We start from the raw sequence: 16,310 nt of genomic DNA, 5'->3' as shown, positions 1-16,310 counted from the left end.
CATGTGTTTTTTCTTAAAATTAAACTGCCTAAAATAATCAACACCCCCAAAGAGACCTAGTAGGGATGGCAAACTCTGCTCCCCTTGGAAACCCAGGAAACAGAATTGAGCAAGGTGGAAACACATCCCCAGGCCTGGAGGGATGTGTGCTAACCGGTGTGTTTGCACAGAGCCTTGAGGCCAGTGACCCCGCTGCGCCGGGCCAGGCTGTGACCCTCCTGCCCTCCAGCATTCTCAGCTGGCTCTCTCCTCAGCCCACACAGTGCGCTGACTGAGCAGGGGCCACCCTGCCTGGGGTTCCCGCTGCAGAAAGAGCGGCTCATTAGAGATGGCAGCAGAAGCCGCTGATGAACAAGCCCCTGCCCTTGGCTGTGGAGAATCCCCTCACACAAAGGACCCCCAACCAGGTGAGAAGGGGGCTGATGTGCATGGAGGAAGCTCGGAAGGGCACAGAGTGAGCACCCCAAGTGGTTGTAGGCGAAGTCGGATCCTGAGTTCAGCAAAGGAAGAATTCAGAGCCAGGAACTCAAATTATGAGGGAAAGTTGATTTAGAAAGTCACAGAGGTGGCAGAAGTGAGCCAGCTGGGTCCCGAAGGCTCAGGAGGCAAGGTACAGAGGCAGAAGAAGGGCCTTGGAGCTTAGGAGAGAGAAAGGCAAAGGTAATGGCCTGGTGGTGGGAGGCGGGAAAAGCTCAGGTGTGCTCCCCAGAGGAAGAGGGCCTTGCTCTTCAGGGTTTTACAGGCTGGGAGTTTAGGGGAGGTTTTAGGGGAGGATCTCAATAGAATAATCATCATCTTTATGCTGATGTGCCCAAATGAGATTTATTCCCCTGATTTCATGTGTCCTGGGGTGTGGCTGGCACAAACGGCACAGACTGAACTTCCACTATCTCCCTGAGCAGGGTGATCTAAGCTGTTTACCCTCTGGTTGGGGAGGAGCAGTGTAAACCATTTACTCTTAAGTGTCCTTGGTTAGGGGAGACAGTATTTTGCAATTTACTGGGTGGCTGTAAACTGCTTGGTTGTTTAAATATCTGTCTGTTTCCCTATCCTCCTTGTCCTGGATTACTGGCCTGGCTCAAAGTGACCCCTAGCTGGTTGGGTTTTCTTACCTCAGTAGCTCTGGGTAGAAGTCCAGGGCCACTTCCTTCTCCCAACCCCTCCATTTCGTCTCAAACAGAACCCAGCACAGGATGTGTCATGGCCTGGCTCTGCCAGGAAAGGGTGATGTCCACCAAGGGGAAAGAGGACTTGCTACTACAGCACCGAGATGTTTCCAATTTATCTTACTCAAACAACTGGCTGTTTTAAAAAGCAACTTAAGAGAGCTTATTAAAAAAAAAAAAAAGAAAGGAAAAAGAGACAAAGAAAAGAAGCTTAACAATAAGGCTAATAGTATACTAGACACAAAAAACATGGACTGGCGTGCCCCACCCCTCTCCCCCTCCAACCAGCACGCCCACACCTTTCTTCCCTCTCAAGTGTGCATCTCCTACATTCTTAGGGCCCCACAAGACTGGCAACCAGGGGAGCAGTGGGAAGCAGCAGCTCGTCCTGGGCTTATCCCCTGAACCTGTCTCCAAGGCCCCCTTTTCTCTGACTTTGCAATGAGTTAAAAGCAGCCCCACCTGGGCTCCCTTCTGTCATTGTGAATTTCTTCTCAGTGAGTCCACAGCCCCGCATGGCTCACTAGCCTGCAACAAGAGCAGCCCCACCTGGGCTCACTTCCGTCATTGTGAGTTTCTTCTCAGTGAGCCCACAGCCCCACATGGCTCACTAGCCTGCAACAAGAGCAGCCCCACCTGGGCTCCCTTCTGTCATTGTGAGTTTCTTCTCAGTGAGCCCACAGCCCCGCATGGCTCACTAGCCTGCAACAAGAGCAGCCCCACCTGGGCTCCCTTCTGTCATTGTGAGTTTCTTCTCAGTGAGTCCACAGCCCCGCATGGCTCACTAGCCTGCAACAAGAGCAGCCCACCTGGGCTGTCTCCTGCTGCTTCTTCTATCCTAAGCTCTTCCTTATTTCACTGTTCCCAGCTTTAATAAATGTACCGTCAAGATAAAGGAAAAAAATCATGAACTGAGGGAAAATAAAGTAGAACTTAATACATTTGATAAGGTTAATATAGTCATGAATATGGGTCTGAGGATGATAAACACCATGCTAAAAGAGGAAATAATACATGCCTGACCTCGGTGGTGCAGTGGCTAGAGCATCGAGCACTGAGGTCACCAGTTCAAACCCCAGGCCTGCCCAAAGAAACAACTAAAGGTGATGATTCCTCAACTTCCTCCATCTTTCTTTCTTTCTCTCTCTCTAAAATCAATAAATAAAATATTTTTAAAAAGGGAAACAATATCAGTTATTAGAAAGTAGTAAGCATACTAGTCTTGTATTTTTTTCTTGAAGTTTTGTATAATAGACATTGAGTATTATGAAGGATACAGTCCTTCACTCCATGTTTATAAATATTCAGAAGCAGATTAAATCAGGCTATTTGGCTCATAAGGACCTTTGAGAAAACAAAGCATACACACAGTATTAAAATAGAACCCCATGAGATGACTGTGGTCTAGCATAGGCTATCTACCTGGGCCTCGAGGCTCAAGGAGGTGTATGTTTCCTCATCTGCACTGTGGACCAGCATTTCTCAACCTTTAATGTACATATAATCTCTGGCTGGTCTTGTTAAAATATGTGATTTTTGATTCAGGAGCTCTGGGGTGGGCCTGAGACTCTGCAATTTAAAAAGCTCCCAGGTAGCCCTTGCCCGCTGGCTCAGTGGATAGAGCATCGACCTGGCATGCACAAGTCCTGGGTGCAATCCCCAGTCAGGGCACACATGAGAAGCAACCATCTGCTTCTCCACCCCTCTCTCTTCCCTTTCTCTCTCTCTTCCCCTCTTACACTCAGTGGCTTAACTGGTTCAAGCACTGGCCCTGGGCACTAAAGATAGCTCGGTTGATTTGAGCTTCAGCCTCAGACGGGGGCTGCTGGTTGGATCCCAGTCAGAGCGCATGCAGAAGTCTGTCTCTATCTTCCCTCCTCTCACTTAAAACAAAAATCTCCCAGGCCAACATGTGCATCATATTTGAAACAAGGGGCTAAGGCCCAGACTTCTGTAGTTGTGTGTCTTTGCAATCTCCCCTAAGTGAAAGAGAATGCAATGCTACCATAGACACACAAGAAGGACCTGCCCCTGGGATCACTAAGTGCTTCCTGGGAGTGCTGGGCCAGCTTTCTACATTCGTATTGGCCATTGATGGCCTAGTCCAGTGGTCAGCAAACTCATTTGTCAACAGAGCCAAATATCAACAGTACAATGATTGGAATTTCTTTAGAGAGCCAAATTTTTTAAACTTATACTATATAGGTAGGTACATTCTTATCGAGGTAGCGCCCACACGTGGTATTTTGTGGAAGAGCCACACTCAAGGGGCCAAAGAGCCACATGTGGCTCGCAAGCCACGGTTTGCCAACCACTGGCCTAGTCACAAGCCAAGGCACTTGATCTTATGCAAAAAGTTATTAAATACTGTGGACAAAAACTAGGTTCTACAGAAAGTAACTTCACAGGATGAGCGGATCATAAATTCCTAACTGGGCAATTCATGGTGGATAAACCATACCTTAGGCTTATAACTTCCCTAGTAAAAGTTTATATTTGCCTGAAGCAAGCCCTGTCCATTAATTTGTGCATCTAGGTCAGTGGTTCTCAACCTTTCTAATGCCGTGACCCCACAATACAGTTCCTCATGTTGCGGTGACCCCAAACCAAAAAATAATTTTGGTGGCTACTTCATAACTGTAATTTTGCTACAGTTATGATTCAGAATGTAAATACCTGATATGCATTATGTATTCTCATTGCTACAAATCAAACATAATTTAAACATAGTGATTAATCACAAAAACAATATTTAATTATATATTGAGAAATATTTATTACTAATGGACCTCCTTACCTAGTGTATTGGGGCTACCACCCTGTAAATAGCTGCTTAACTAATGGATCTGGTTTTTTCCAGATTAGTGGCAAGTTTTCTACATAGAACAGTGTGAACTACGTCATAGGATACACTGCAGTTTCTGCACAGCATGGAATCTTTCAGGGCTCTTTCACATTATAAAGCAGCGGTTTCTTCGGTGGAATCCACATCTCATTTACTTCAATGGGAGACTGTGGATTCCGCAGAAGAGAGATCCCCTGTACGGCAGAAATGCAGTTCCGACACATTTCTTCCTCTCCTATTCAAGTCAATGGGAGGCCGCAGCAGATTCTGCTCAAATATAGAGCATGTTGCTTAATTTTTTCCACGCTAGAACTTTTCCTAGAGCAGAAAAATTCCAAAGGTGGAATCCGCCACCCCCAATAGACTTGTATAGGAGGCAGATCTTTTACACTGCAGAATCCACACAGCAGATTCCTCAGTGTGAGGCCTCTTTCAGTCTATTAGGAGGCAGATCTTTTACACTGCAGAATCCGCACAGCAGATTCCTCAGTGTGAGGCCTCTTTCAGTCTATTGGGGGTGGCGGATTCCACCCTTGGAATTTTTCTGCTCTAGGAAAAGTTCTAGCGTGGAAAAAATTAAGCAACATGCTCTATATTTGAGCAGAATCTGCTGCGGCCTCCCATTGACTTGAATAGGAGAGGAAGAAATGTGCCGGAAACTGTCATTTCTCGCCTCTTATTGAAATCAAAGGGAGGCTGCGGCGGATTGTGTGGTAACCCGAGATTCTCGGGAGCTCTCTTCCACAAAATCCATTGCACTCCCAATGAAATCAATAGGAGGCGGATTCAATGCCGGAAACCACTGATTTCAGCAGTTTCCTCATTCAGAATATGGGAAAATAGTGGGAGATATGGGAGATAATTATACATTGGGGACCAGTGTGAACTACATCTTACAGTGTTCTCTTATAGTGTAAGACCGATGTAGCTCACACTGTGTAAATGTATGGTGCTTTGTGGAAGTGTAAGCTGCTTTGTGTACTGTGTAATGATTACACACAAAGCACCTTACACTTACACAGTATTGTGTGTATGTGTGTGTACTGTTTTTACATTATTAACCTTTTTTACACCAGCAGGCTGTCTCGAGGCTCTCTTGGCTCTCCGCCTCTTGCCTCCCGCCTCCTAGACTTCTGTCCTCCGGCGCTTGCTGCACCCGCCCACTGATGACGTCAGCAAGCGCCGGACACACGTAATGCGCTGCTATGGACTGTGGAGCGTTCCCCCGGCTTCCCCCGCCCCTTAGGCCCCGGACGGATGATGCAATCACGTCTGCGCATGACCGCAGGCATTCAGTTTGGAACTCATGTCCATAACAGCGTGCATTCAAGCTGAATAGCGCTGCTGCAGACGGCAGCGTGGCTTCTCAGCGGCTAAAGCCATAGGAAATATGTATTTTCCGATGGCTTTAGGCGACCCCTGTGTTTTGGTCATTTGACCCCCGCCAGGGTCGCGACCCACAGGTTGAGAACTGCTGATCTAGGTTAATACGTCTTCGAAATGCTTCTTTTCAGATCCCTCAAGCAAAATCACCCTCAGGAGAGCACATGATCTTGTTAACTATCCTGTAACCTAATCTGACTTTGCTTTCTCCTATCTTTATGTAATCTTCCTTAGTTCCCTCCTTAATTCCAAATGGATAAAAAAATCTACAAACTAGACAAAGTCATTCTAGGAAATCTTTTTCTCAGTCTGTTTAGATCTTGCTTCTTGGCATGATCTCTGTTGAGATCAAATGAATTTTTCTAAAAACCCTCTATAGGTTTGGACATTCTTATATCAACAGTACCTACTATGTGCCAGGGAGCAACCTAGAAATAAGGTTGCTTCTGCTCACTTCACCCTCAGTTCTTTCTCCACCCTCCCCTTTCAGCCGCTGCCTTTCGAACCTTCTCCGCACTCTTGTGCTGACCACAGTTCAATCTTCAGAGGAACCGCAGCTCCTCATTCTCTGAGCTCAGAGGACTTTTCCTCTCCAGAGAGTTCATGTTTCAGCTGAGGACCAGAAGTAGGACAGCCTTATGCAAAGTAGAGTACCAGAGTACCAAACTCTAGGGTACAGGGAGATTTGATGTCTGGGTGGGCATACCCTAGTGCCCTGTTTCAAAATAAGTTGCCCTGTGAAAACAGAGTAAGCTTAAGTCCCAGGTCCCAAGCACACTTTTGCCAGCCTGTCTCCCCACCCAGTGCCCCTCCTTCCCAGACCATTCCTGTAGCTCACACTGCCTCAGTGCTGGGAGCTTCTAATGTGGCTTAACCCATTGAGTCATCACAATGGCAGACACAACCCCTCAGTTTGCCCAAATCACCATGAATTTGTGGGCAAAAAAAGGGGCAACATAATAAACTTGACAAGTTCAGGACAGGCCTGCATGGAAGGCCTTGCAAACTTAGAAACCTAGAGTAACCACGTTGGATGGTCTGAAAGTAAAACTTCCTAACTAAAGGAACGGTGGTGGGGGAGGTGCAGGAGGGTAAACGGGGAGATACGTGACGGAAGATGAGTTTGGGGGGGAACGTAAAATACGGAGTACAGGTGATGTCGTATAGCATTGTGCACCTGAAACCTATATAATTTTATTAACCAATATCACCCCAATAATCAATAAAAATTAAAAAGTAAATTAAAAATAAATAAAAATTCCCAATTAAAAGCAAGCAATGGCGGTTGTCACATCTTATACCTATAGCTTCCTTGACAAAGGTCAGAGCTCCTCTACTGTCTTTTTACATCCTTGATAACATAGCTTTGAAACCTCAGAGTAATCTCCTTTTTTCTTTTTAATGTTTATTTTTCAATGACTTTAGAGAAAGGAAGGGAGGGAGGGAGAGAGACACAGAAACATCAATCTGTTCCTGTATGTGCCCTGAGGATCGAAGCAGCAACCTCTGTGCTTCAGGATAGTGCTCTAACCAACCGAGCCATCTGGCCAGGGAAAAAGTAATCTCCTTTTCCAAACCACTCAGGGCTCCACTTCCCACCAAAGCAGGAGACTCCAGAGCCCCTCATGGTTATCTTGTGCCCCACATACCATCTCTGTGTGCTGCGAATGTTGTTAACTATCCCGTGCCCATCAATGTAAAAGATGTGTCTCTGTTTGACTCTTTATCCAATCTCAGAGATTCCCCCCCTTAACTTTCTCCCACCCCTTAATCTACCACCAATGGGCTTCATGTAACCCTCTTACATCTCCTGTTTGATTCTGTAGATAAAATAAGCTACAAAACTGCCATTCTCCATGGCATTTTCTCAGTCCATTGAGATATTGCTTCCTAGCAATTGTCCTCAGTTTGGTTCAAATACACTTATAAAATTTCTCTACAGGTCTGGACATTTCTTATGTCAAGAAATTGGAAGGCTCTGGTTGGTTAGCTCAGTGGATAGAGCATTGGCCCAGTGTATGAATGTACCAGGTTTGATTCCCAGTCAGAGCACACAAGAGAAGCGATCATCTGCTTCTTCACCCCTCTTCTCCCCCTTCTTTCCCTCTTCCTCTTCCACAGCCAGCGGCTCCATTGGTTTTAATATCACCTGGGTGCTGAGCATAGCTCATTGGTACCAATGTCAGCCTCAGGTGCTATAAATAGCTTGGTTGACTTGAGCATCAGCCCTAGAAAGGGGTTGCCAGATGGATCTTGGTCAGGGCACATGCAGAAGTCTGTCTCATTATCTCCCTCCTCTCACTTGAAAGGGAAGGAAGGAAGGAAGGAAGGAAGGAAGGAAGGAAGGAAGGAAGGAAGGAAGGAAGGAAGGAAGGAGGGAAGGAGGAAGGAAGGAAGGAAGGAAGGAAGGAGGGAGGGAGGGAGGGAGGGAGGGAGGGAGGGAGGGAAGGAGGGAAGGAGGGAAGGAGGGAAGGAGGGAGGGAGGGAGGGAGGGAGGAAGAAGAAAATTGCAGAACTACTCCTCCCTCCCACAGAGGAGCAGCTCCCTGTGCTCAAATGTGGAGAAGTCTCACCATGCCTGGGTGAGAGGAGGGGTGAGCTCAGGTGAAGAGCCCCTTCCCTAGGGTTGCTGCCCTGGCCGAGCAGAACTGGATCCACACAGCCTGGCTCCCAGCCAGTGCTGTCAGAGTACATCAGGGCACACAGCTTCTCCTGGTCATCTCATTTTAATAGTCAATTAAGAGTATTTATTTTGTGAAATGGATATGCTCTGTCCCAGAATATAAATGCTGCATCAGTCTGAGAAGCTGAGAGGGAACAATAACCCTCTCCTCTCTGACCCAAGCAGATGATTCTAGATTCTCATCCTGGGTGCTCCTGTCCTCTTAGCCAAAAGGCTAGCCTTGTTTTTAGGAAAAAAGGAACTCTGAGGAGACCAACAGCTATGGGCTCCATAAGGAGAATATTCAGCAACTCCAGGTGTAAACACACATCTGTGTGTGCACTGAGCACCTGCTCTGGAGAGCACCCTGCTAGCTCTTGGGCAGGTAAGGGAGGAGACCACAAGTGGGCGGGAGCCATGAGGGAAGCTTCCTAGAGATGCTGATGGAATGGAGAAGGGTGAGAATGGGAGTGTATTCATTCAACAACTATTTACTGAGCACCTACTATCTGCTAGGCACTCAGGATACGAAAGTGAATGAGATAGGAAAAACTTCCTGCCCTGCGGGAGCTCACATTTCTATGAGAGAAGACAGTTATATACCTGGGGTGTGATTACCCACCATGACCTGCCTAGTTAGGAACTTATGTCCTACTTATGGACAGATCTCTGCCAGTCCAGCTTTCAGATCTCCCTCTCCAGCCCATGGGGAACCCTACAAAGATGCCCACCTGGTCTCCTGGGAAGAACGCTGGATAGATCCAAGGACCCTTCCAAGTATCCTGTTAGCACCTTCAGTTCCCAAGTTCTATTTCCTGCGCCACCCATTGTAGTTGCAGGAAGGATTGCAGGAAGGATACCCAGAGATCCCTATCAGCTAGAAAAGATATTTAGAGAGCACCTACTCTGTGCAGGGCACCATGCTAGGGGCACTGAAGGGGGCAAGGAACTGGTTTCTGCCTTCCTAAAACTTATAACCGACTATTGAGGCAACTCACCATCTGAAGGCAGGGACCAGGCAATAGGCACCTGCGTCCCCAGCACTTGAAACATTGTGTGGCATTACAGGGCTCCCTGAGTGCTGAATGGATAAAAGACCTATAAGAACAGCCAAAGGAGCTCAGAGAGGGTGATGCCCTGAGACAGGGTGGGGCAGGAGGGTCCTTGAAGAAGAAGGGAGAGAATCTTAGCCTTGGAGCCAGGCAGTACAGAGCTGGGAAGAGAAGATATTTTAGACAGGAGGAAACCAATGGTGGTGCGAAAGCAGATGCTCAGGTGAGTCTTGGTGGGACAGAGGGTGGAGGAGAGGCCCCTTAAAGCAGCAGTCCAACCACAGAGATGTCAGAACTCTGTCTTCATCCCCACTGTGCTCTCTGAGGTCCAGTGTGGGGCCATTCCTAAGGCTCAACGTCCCTGCCTCTGGCTTCAGGGTCCAGATAACCACTGTTAGGGCTTATCTCTCTAGCACAGTTGGCTTCCTGGAGTAATTTAAAGCTCTATAATAGGCTAGTAGAATATGCACCCCAGCAATATTCCAGAAAGTGTGTGTGTGGGCGGGGGGTCAGATACCTCCCAATCAGCCGCCCAGAAGATGAGTGACGTTGGTGCCTAACTAGCCATCAGAGTCCTCGTGTCCTCACCTGTGCACTCAGTAGCACCCTGGGTGAGAGGGCCTCAGATGAAGACACACACCTCTAGGAAGCTTCCCAGAAGATATCCCCCTCATTGCTGGGCTGTGATGCTGTCAGTATAGGGGAGGGAGGCAGCCCGCGGGGCTAGCTAGAGGCAGTTTCTTAGAAGCAGGCGCTGGTTTGGAGTCCAGAAATCTGGACCCAGTGGCCAGCTCCCGAGTGCCCACAGCTCCTGGAAGCCCAAAGGCCTTGAAACCTCAGAACTATTGGAAAGGATCAAAGGTCTGCTCTAAGGGTGGACAAGGGACAGATATGTGACAAGACCACAAGGCCTGGATTCAACCTTGTTGAGGGACCTTGCTGCCCGCTTCCATTGCAGAAAAGAAGGAAGCCAGATCCACCCTGGCACCTTGGCCTCTTACCATCTGTGCCTGCCACTTAAAGTCGGTGATGAAATAGATGTGTGTGTGTGCGGGGGGGGGGGGGGGGGGGGGGGGTAATAATAGACATGGATTTGAGGTGTCCCTCAGAGTAACAGAACAGGTCTCCGAAGTCACTCCGGCCTCCACGCCCCCCCCCCCTCCCGGTTCTGGTTAACAGGCGGTTCCGAATTAAGGCACAATTTAACCCGGGCGGGGGAGGGGATGGCGCGGGTCAGGAAGCTGCAGGACGGGCTACTAATACTGGGCCAGCGGAAGGTCATTGGTTGTCGCCGCCGCCAAGCTACAGCGCCCAGCGGAGAGCGAGGACCCGGCAGCTCCCGGGTTTCCGCCCCGGGGGCGGTGGCCGAGCCGGATAAGCGGCAGCGGGCTGGCCGGCAGCCACCTTCCCCGCAGGGCCGCCGGGCGGGGCGGGGTGAGGAGGAGGAGCCTCGGTCCTGGCCACCGCCTCCGCCGCGGAACCTTCAGCTGCCGGTGCTGCCTGGAGCGAGGATCCGAAGAGGTGAGTGACCCGTCTCCCGATCGCCGCGAGGCTACGGGCTGCCCCTGCCCCTGGACCCGTGGCTCGGCGGCTGCCCCGTTGCCCCCTTGCTCAATTGCCGCGTGGAGGCCAGCAGCTGCCACAAGTATGCGGGCGACCGCGGCCGCGGGGACCCCGCCACGTGCGCCCGGCGGCCGAGAGCGCGGGTCCTGGGCGCCCTCCTTCCTCAGAGACGCAGTCCGCCGGCGCCTCTGAAGTGGGTAGGGTGCGGTACGCCCCGCGCACTTGGCGGCATCCGGGAGACCCCTCGATGCAGCGCGAACGCTCCTCCCGCGGACCGCAGAGTTGACTGGTCCTATGTTCCCGCCGCTCTGGCCGGCCTGTCACAGGGAGGGTCGCGGCAGTGGTCTGGGTCTTCCCCGCCTGCTCGTCCAGGTCGGTAAGAGGCTGGCCCTGCCCGCGGAGTTCTTGCCTGGTAAACTTACCTCTTCCTGAAAGTTGGGATAGGCTGCGCAAAGAAGTGTGGTTGGAACTTTGGTCACTTTGGGTAACTGAAGGGAAGGGTACGCTAAGCTAATATAGGGGTGGGCAAAAGTAAGTTTACACTTGTAAGTACGCGAAACATAGTTTATTATTTGTATTAAAACTGTACACCTACCTTTGCCCACCACTGTATGTTGTTCCGGCACTAGGAGGCAGGCCCCGGGCTGATAATGAAGGCAGCTCCTTCTGGAGCCCTGGCGGAGGGCTGTGCGAGGCCTCCCAGGTGTCCAGGGCTGCCTTTGAGACAGGCTCCAGATGTGGGGGTTCTCGAAATACCCCCAGGGAAGTTCTTTGGTCCATCAGAGTGCAGTGATGACATAATTAATAGCAGACATTTATTATGCATTTATCTATGCCAAGCAGCTTGCTTTACACTCTATCCCAGTCAATCCTCAGGACAGGAAGGCACCATTATTATCTAGTTAAAGACGGGGAAACGGAGCCTCAGAGAGCATGGGCGATTTGCAAGGGCACACAGGTAGCCAGTTGTAGAAGGGGATTTGTATACAGCCTGACTTGGAGCTCAGCAGGCTTGGAGCATGTTCTCAGAGGATTGTGGCAGCCCAAAGAATGCAAGTGCTGGAAGCCAGATTAGTCACAGACTTACTTTGGTGTGTCTCTTCAGTCACCTACATGGTTTGTTAAAAATACAGATACCTAGGTCCTACCCACAGCTGACAGAATCCAAGTTTACAGCGTGAATCCCCCAACCAAGAGCACCTGGGACCTGTTTTCTTCATCTCCATATCTCTGTCCCCAGTGAACAGCAGAGGAGCTGGCATGTCAGTATCTGGCATGGGTGGATTTAGTGGAGCAGGGGGCATCTTGGGGTAGAGAAGGTTTCCTTGAAGGAGGCCTTAAATGGTGGACAAGTGGCCTCAGCCTGGCAACTCAGGAGGAAGGCCTGGAGTTGGCACGGGATGACACTGACTACAGAGCCATCAGGGAGTTAGGGGTTGGACAGCCAGCCTCAAGCTTGCTGAGCTCCCCAGGATCCGGCCTGGTCACACCGGGACCACATCTCTCCAGCCTAGAGATGCCTGGAATGAATTCCTCTTCTGTTCATTTTTCCTGCCTTTGCCCTGTTCTCTTCCCTCTTTGGACTTATCAGAGTACTGGGTACGGCCTTGCATAGTTAAAGAGTGAAAGTGACTGACTGCAGGGGAAGGCGCCTGCCTTTGGAGTCAGATGGACCCAGTGTGCAGACCCCCAGCTCTTTGCCATGTGACAACCTTGGCAGAGTCCTCAGCTCTCTGAATTTGTTTCTTCATCTGTAAAATATTGCTAAGGGCTTTGCACCTGATATTCCTATAAATAGGGGACAGTAATGCCTTCCTAGGGAATTAATTACATGAAGGGCAGTGCTTTTAGGAGTGCAGAAAATATCTAATCCCTTCCCCTTCTCCCAGGGTTTGGGTACTAATCAGCTGGGGACTTTCTAGTCTGAACCCCTCAGTTCCCTGGAGAAGGTAACTAAGGCCCAGAGAGTGGCATCCATTGTCCTGTTCTCTGTAGCAGAGCTGGCCTCAGGCCCAGCCTCAAGACTCCTTGCTCAGTGTCCTGGCCTGAGTCTCCGACACTGGGAGCAATGTGTACCTCCCGCTTCATAAAGCCTCAGCAGGCTGGGTGAGTTCAGGCAGGCTGGGAAGCAGTCTGTGCAGTGGAACTAGGCTCCCTGGGCCCCAGCTGAGGCTGGAGCCACCCGCCTGCTTTCCGCACCAGGCACGGTGGCAGGTCTTCCTGGGCTGGGCAGTCTGAGCCGCACAAGTTAAGCACTCCATGAAATTGCTTTCTAGCATCTGGACCAAGAATGGATCTCCTGATATAAAACAAAGAAGCTTGCCAGTTTTAGCCGTTTTTAAAAGCCAAGGCCAAGCTGGCTCTTTCCCTTCTTTCTGGGGGTTGGAGGGGGTGAGTGCCTTTCTGTTTCACTCACCTTACCCTTGCCAACCCTGTCCCATTCTAGGAGACTGTGGAGATTACAGAACTTGGAGAGAGGTAGGGAAAGGCCACTGTAAGTGGTTTTCAAAGGTTTGTGTACAGAAGTCTCACTTCTTCCTGCAACTGGGCCTACATACCTGTCCAACTTGACCTCCTACCGATCTCAGGCATCTGCATGCCAGCCCTCCCCATCCCCAGCATGCCATGGGAATCACTTCCATCCCACCTGCAGTGTCATCGTCACCACTGAACACTCAGCTTCCCCCCGGCATTCCCTGGGCCGAGCAGGTTATATGTGTGAGCACATTTGAACCTTCCAACTCTTAATCATTTAAGTTTCCCAAGAATACATAAGACTCCAATCTATTCTTTTGACCCCAAACTTGCAGCTCCTAATCACTAACTATAGATATGCTTGTCCAAATTCTGCCTCATTTATTCATTTAACAAACATTTACTGAGTGCCAACTTGGTGAGGCACTCAAGACTTGGCTGAGTCCCACTCCTGGCAGGGTGAGTGTTGGTTGTCATTTATAACCCTGTGAAAAGCACACACCCTCCACTTATTTCTAAATACAAGTAGGGAACTTGGCATCCCCAAGGCCCAGGTCCCACAGCTGAGGCGAGCCAGGATTCAAAACCAGAGACAGCTCCCCGCTAAGCGGGAGGTACTGACTGCTGTGCTTGCTGGCAGGACTGGATCTGAGACTGCTGATTTATATGAGAACACAACCACCTGAGCTGTCACTTCAACCCAGGGCACGTGTCCCTTCTCCTCAGGTGCGGAACACTGTCACTGGAGAATTACCTCATGCTTAGCTCTTCCCAATCAGTCTTTCTCATAAACCACCATTGTCACCTGGCAGAGCATGCAACAGATGCGCACTAATTGTCCTGCAATCACACAGTAACTTATTTTTGTCTTCCTCTTCAGATTTAGGAGAACCAGGTGGGGACTAAGAAACAGAACATTTTTAAGCCTTTGGAGCTATCAGATTAGGAGATTAAACTGTAAAAAACAATAGGCCCAAGTATAAATCAGTCTCAGGTAAATGTAAAGTAACATGGGAACTGACGGATGGGCCCATGAAGCTTTCTTTGATGGAGTGGCCAGCTCAGTTTATGTGTAGACGGCAGGTTCCTGATGCTGGTGTGCTGGCATCTGTGATGGAGTAACACACACCTATTACTGTGGCATCTGTTACTATAGCAGCTGACGTTTGTGGCCTGGCCGTCACCAGAGTGGTCCTCTTGGAGTCCGAGGGGCCTGCACACAGGTTAGTAGCAGTGCACTGGACACAGTTGGTGTGGGGATGGGGTCAGTCACCACTTCCAGCAAATCAGCCACAACCTGGGGTGGGCTGAGCAGTGCAGGAGGTGAGACCGAATCAGCCACAACCTGGGCTGGGCTGAGCAGTGCAGGAGGCGAGACCAAATCAGCCACAACCTGGGCTGGGCTGAGCAGTGCAGGAGGCGAGACCGAATCAGCCACAACCTGGGCTGGGCTGAGCAGTGCAGGAGGTGAGACCGAATCAGCCACAACCTGGGCTGGGCTGAGCAGTGCAGGAGGTGAGACCGAATCAGCCACAACCTGGGCTGGGCTGAGCAGTGCAGGAGGCGAGACCGAATCAGCCACAACCTGGGCTGGGCTGAGCAGTGCAGGAGGCGAGACCGAATCAGCCACAACCTGGGCTGGGCTGAGCAGTGCAGGAGGCGAGACCGAATCAGCCACAACCTGGGCTGGGCTGAGCAGTGCAGGAGGTGAGACCGAGCCCTCTGGTCTGGTCCAAGGAGAGGGCAGCCGTGGGCTGAGCAGTGCAGGAGGTGAGACCGAGCCCTCTGGTCTGGTCCAAGGAGAGGGCTCCAGGCTGGCCAAAACTATGGTAGCAACTGGAAGGGAGGGAACTATGACCGTGCTGGGCCAGGGCACTAAGGATTGCGATGGACACTGGGGTGCTTCCTGGACCAGAAGGCTGGAGATTGGAGACTGGCAGGGCTGCTTTTAGTCTTCCCATAACCTTTCTACAACTCTTCTTGAACATTCTGACCTGGTGCAGCTGTCCATGGTGAGGGGGAAGGGGGGTCCCCAGGATTGGGGAGCTCAGGGCACAGCTAAAGGCTCAGTGCGAACCCCAAGGGGCCAGCATCTCAGCTGATGTGGACGACTCCAGCGACTGCAGGGGATGCTCTTGGAGCCCCTGTCCACTGTGCCTGGAGGTTTGCTTTCAGAAGGAAGTGTGGTTTCCTGACAGGGCAGTTTCTCCAGAGGATCAGACCACCCAGAGGCTTTGATAGGAACAGAGAGTGACCAGTGTTCACTGCCTGAGTCTCGTTTGCCCAAAAAGCATCTATCTGCCAACCTCCCACTGAGCAAAGTATGCTGTGCAGGACTGTGTAGATGCACGAGTGGGGAGGGCGCACAGGTCCTGTGCTTAGAGTCTATTTGGAAAGCTGAGCGATGATACAGCATGTGACCAGGCAGCAGAGAAGAGTCCAGGCTCAGAGGAAAGCACAGGACGTGTGTAAACAAGAGCAGTGCTAAGGTGTGGGTTTGGGGGCTTTAAAGTTCACTGTTTTATTTATTCAATAATTATCACAACAGAGAAGGAGAGTAACCTGTCCAAGGTCACAGGACTGGTACATCACCAAACTTGAATTCACAGCCAGGTCTGCCTAACTAGATCCACCAGCAAACACAGCTACGTCTCTGAATTCGGAGCCAGGAGAGCTGGTTGTGGGCTCTGGGCTCTGGGCAGTGCCCAAATGCCCAGAGGTTCAGGTGGCTCTTCAGGAAAGGGGGATTTGGGACTAGGAAGATGCCAGGACTTCAGGGGCAGGTAACAGCCTTGGCCGAAGTGGGGAGCAGCGGGGACCGAAAGGACTGGAAGTGGAAGACGAGCTATGGAGGTGTAAGGCCAGGAGCCATGGCTGTCGCTATCAAAGCAGCCCAGCTCATGCAGGTTCGCATTGGATTTGGACAGTCGGTAAAGAAACAACGGAGCCACAAACTGGTGGGCCATAGTCTTTAATCCTAGCTTGCACCCGGCGGGCAAGTAAAAATACACACTGGGCTCCAAAACCCACTCACATTCAGTACTCACAAAGCTACTGACTTATCCGAGTTTCCTAGAATCAAAGGTTTCTAGCTCACCAGCCTTATTCTCCTCAGTTCCCCATCTCCTTCCTTATCCCAGATACAAACTCTGCACAAACTGGCA

The 16,310-nt window shown here is 50.4% G+C and overlaps 1 protein-coding gene across 3 annotated transcripts in view; it reads left to right on the top strand.

Annotated features, from left to right (window-relative positions):
* Positions 1 to 386: 386 nt before the first annotated feature.
* Positions 387 to 16,310, top strand: part of STEAP3 (STEAP3 metalloreductase) — a 62,350-nt gene continuing 46,426 nt past the window's right edge. The window contains exon 1 of one of the 3 annotated variants that reach the window (XM_066345554.1): positions 387 to 407. The gene's annotated coding sequence lies outside the window, so the exon portion shown is untranslated. Of the gene's footprint in view, positions 408 to 10,432; positions 10,630 to 10,677; positions 10,865 to 16,310 lie in introns of those variants that run through there. The other 2 variants (XM_066345556.1, XM_066345555.1) reach the window with 2 other exon arrangements.

The sequence above is a fragment of the Saccopteryx leptura genome, chromosome 7, assembly GCF_036850995.1.
Source record: "Saccopteryx leptura isolate mSacLep1 chromosome 7, mSacLep1_pri_phased_curated, whole genome shotgun sequence".
Lineage (NCBI taxonomy): Eukaryota > Metazoa > Chordata > Mammalia > Chiroptera > Emballonuridae > Saccopteryx > Saccopteryx leptura.
This window is presented reverse-complemented; position numbering and strand designations above follow the sequence as displayed.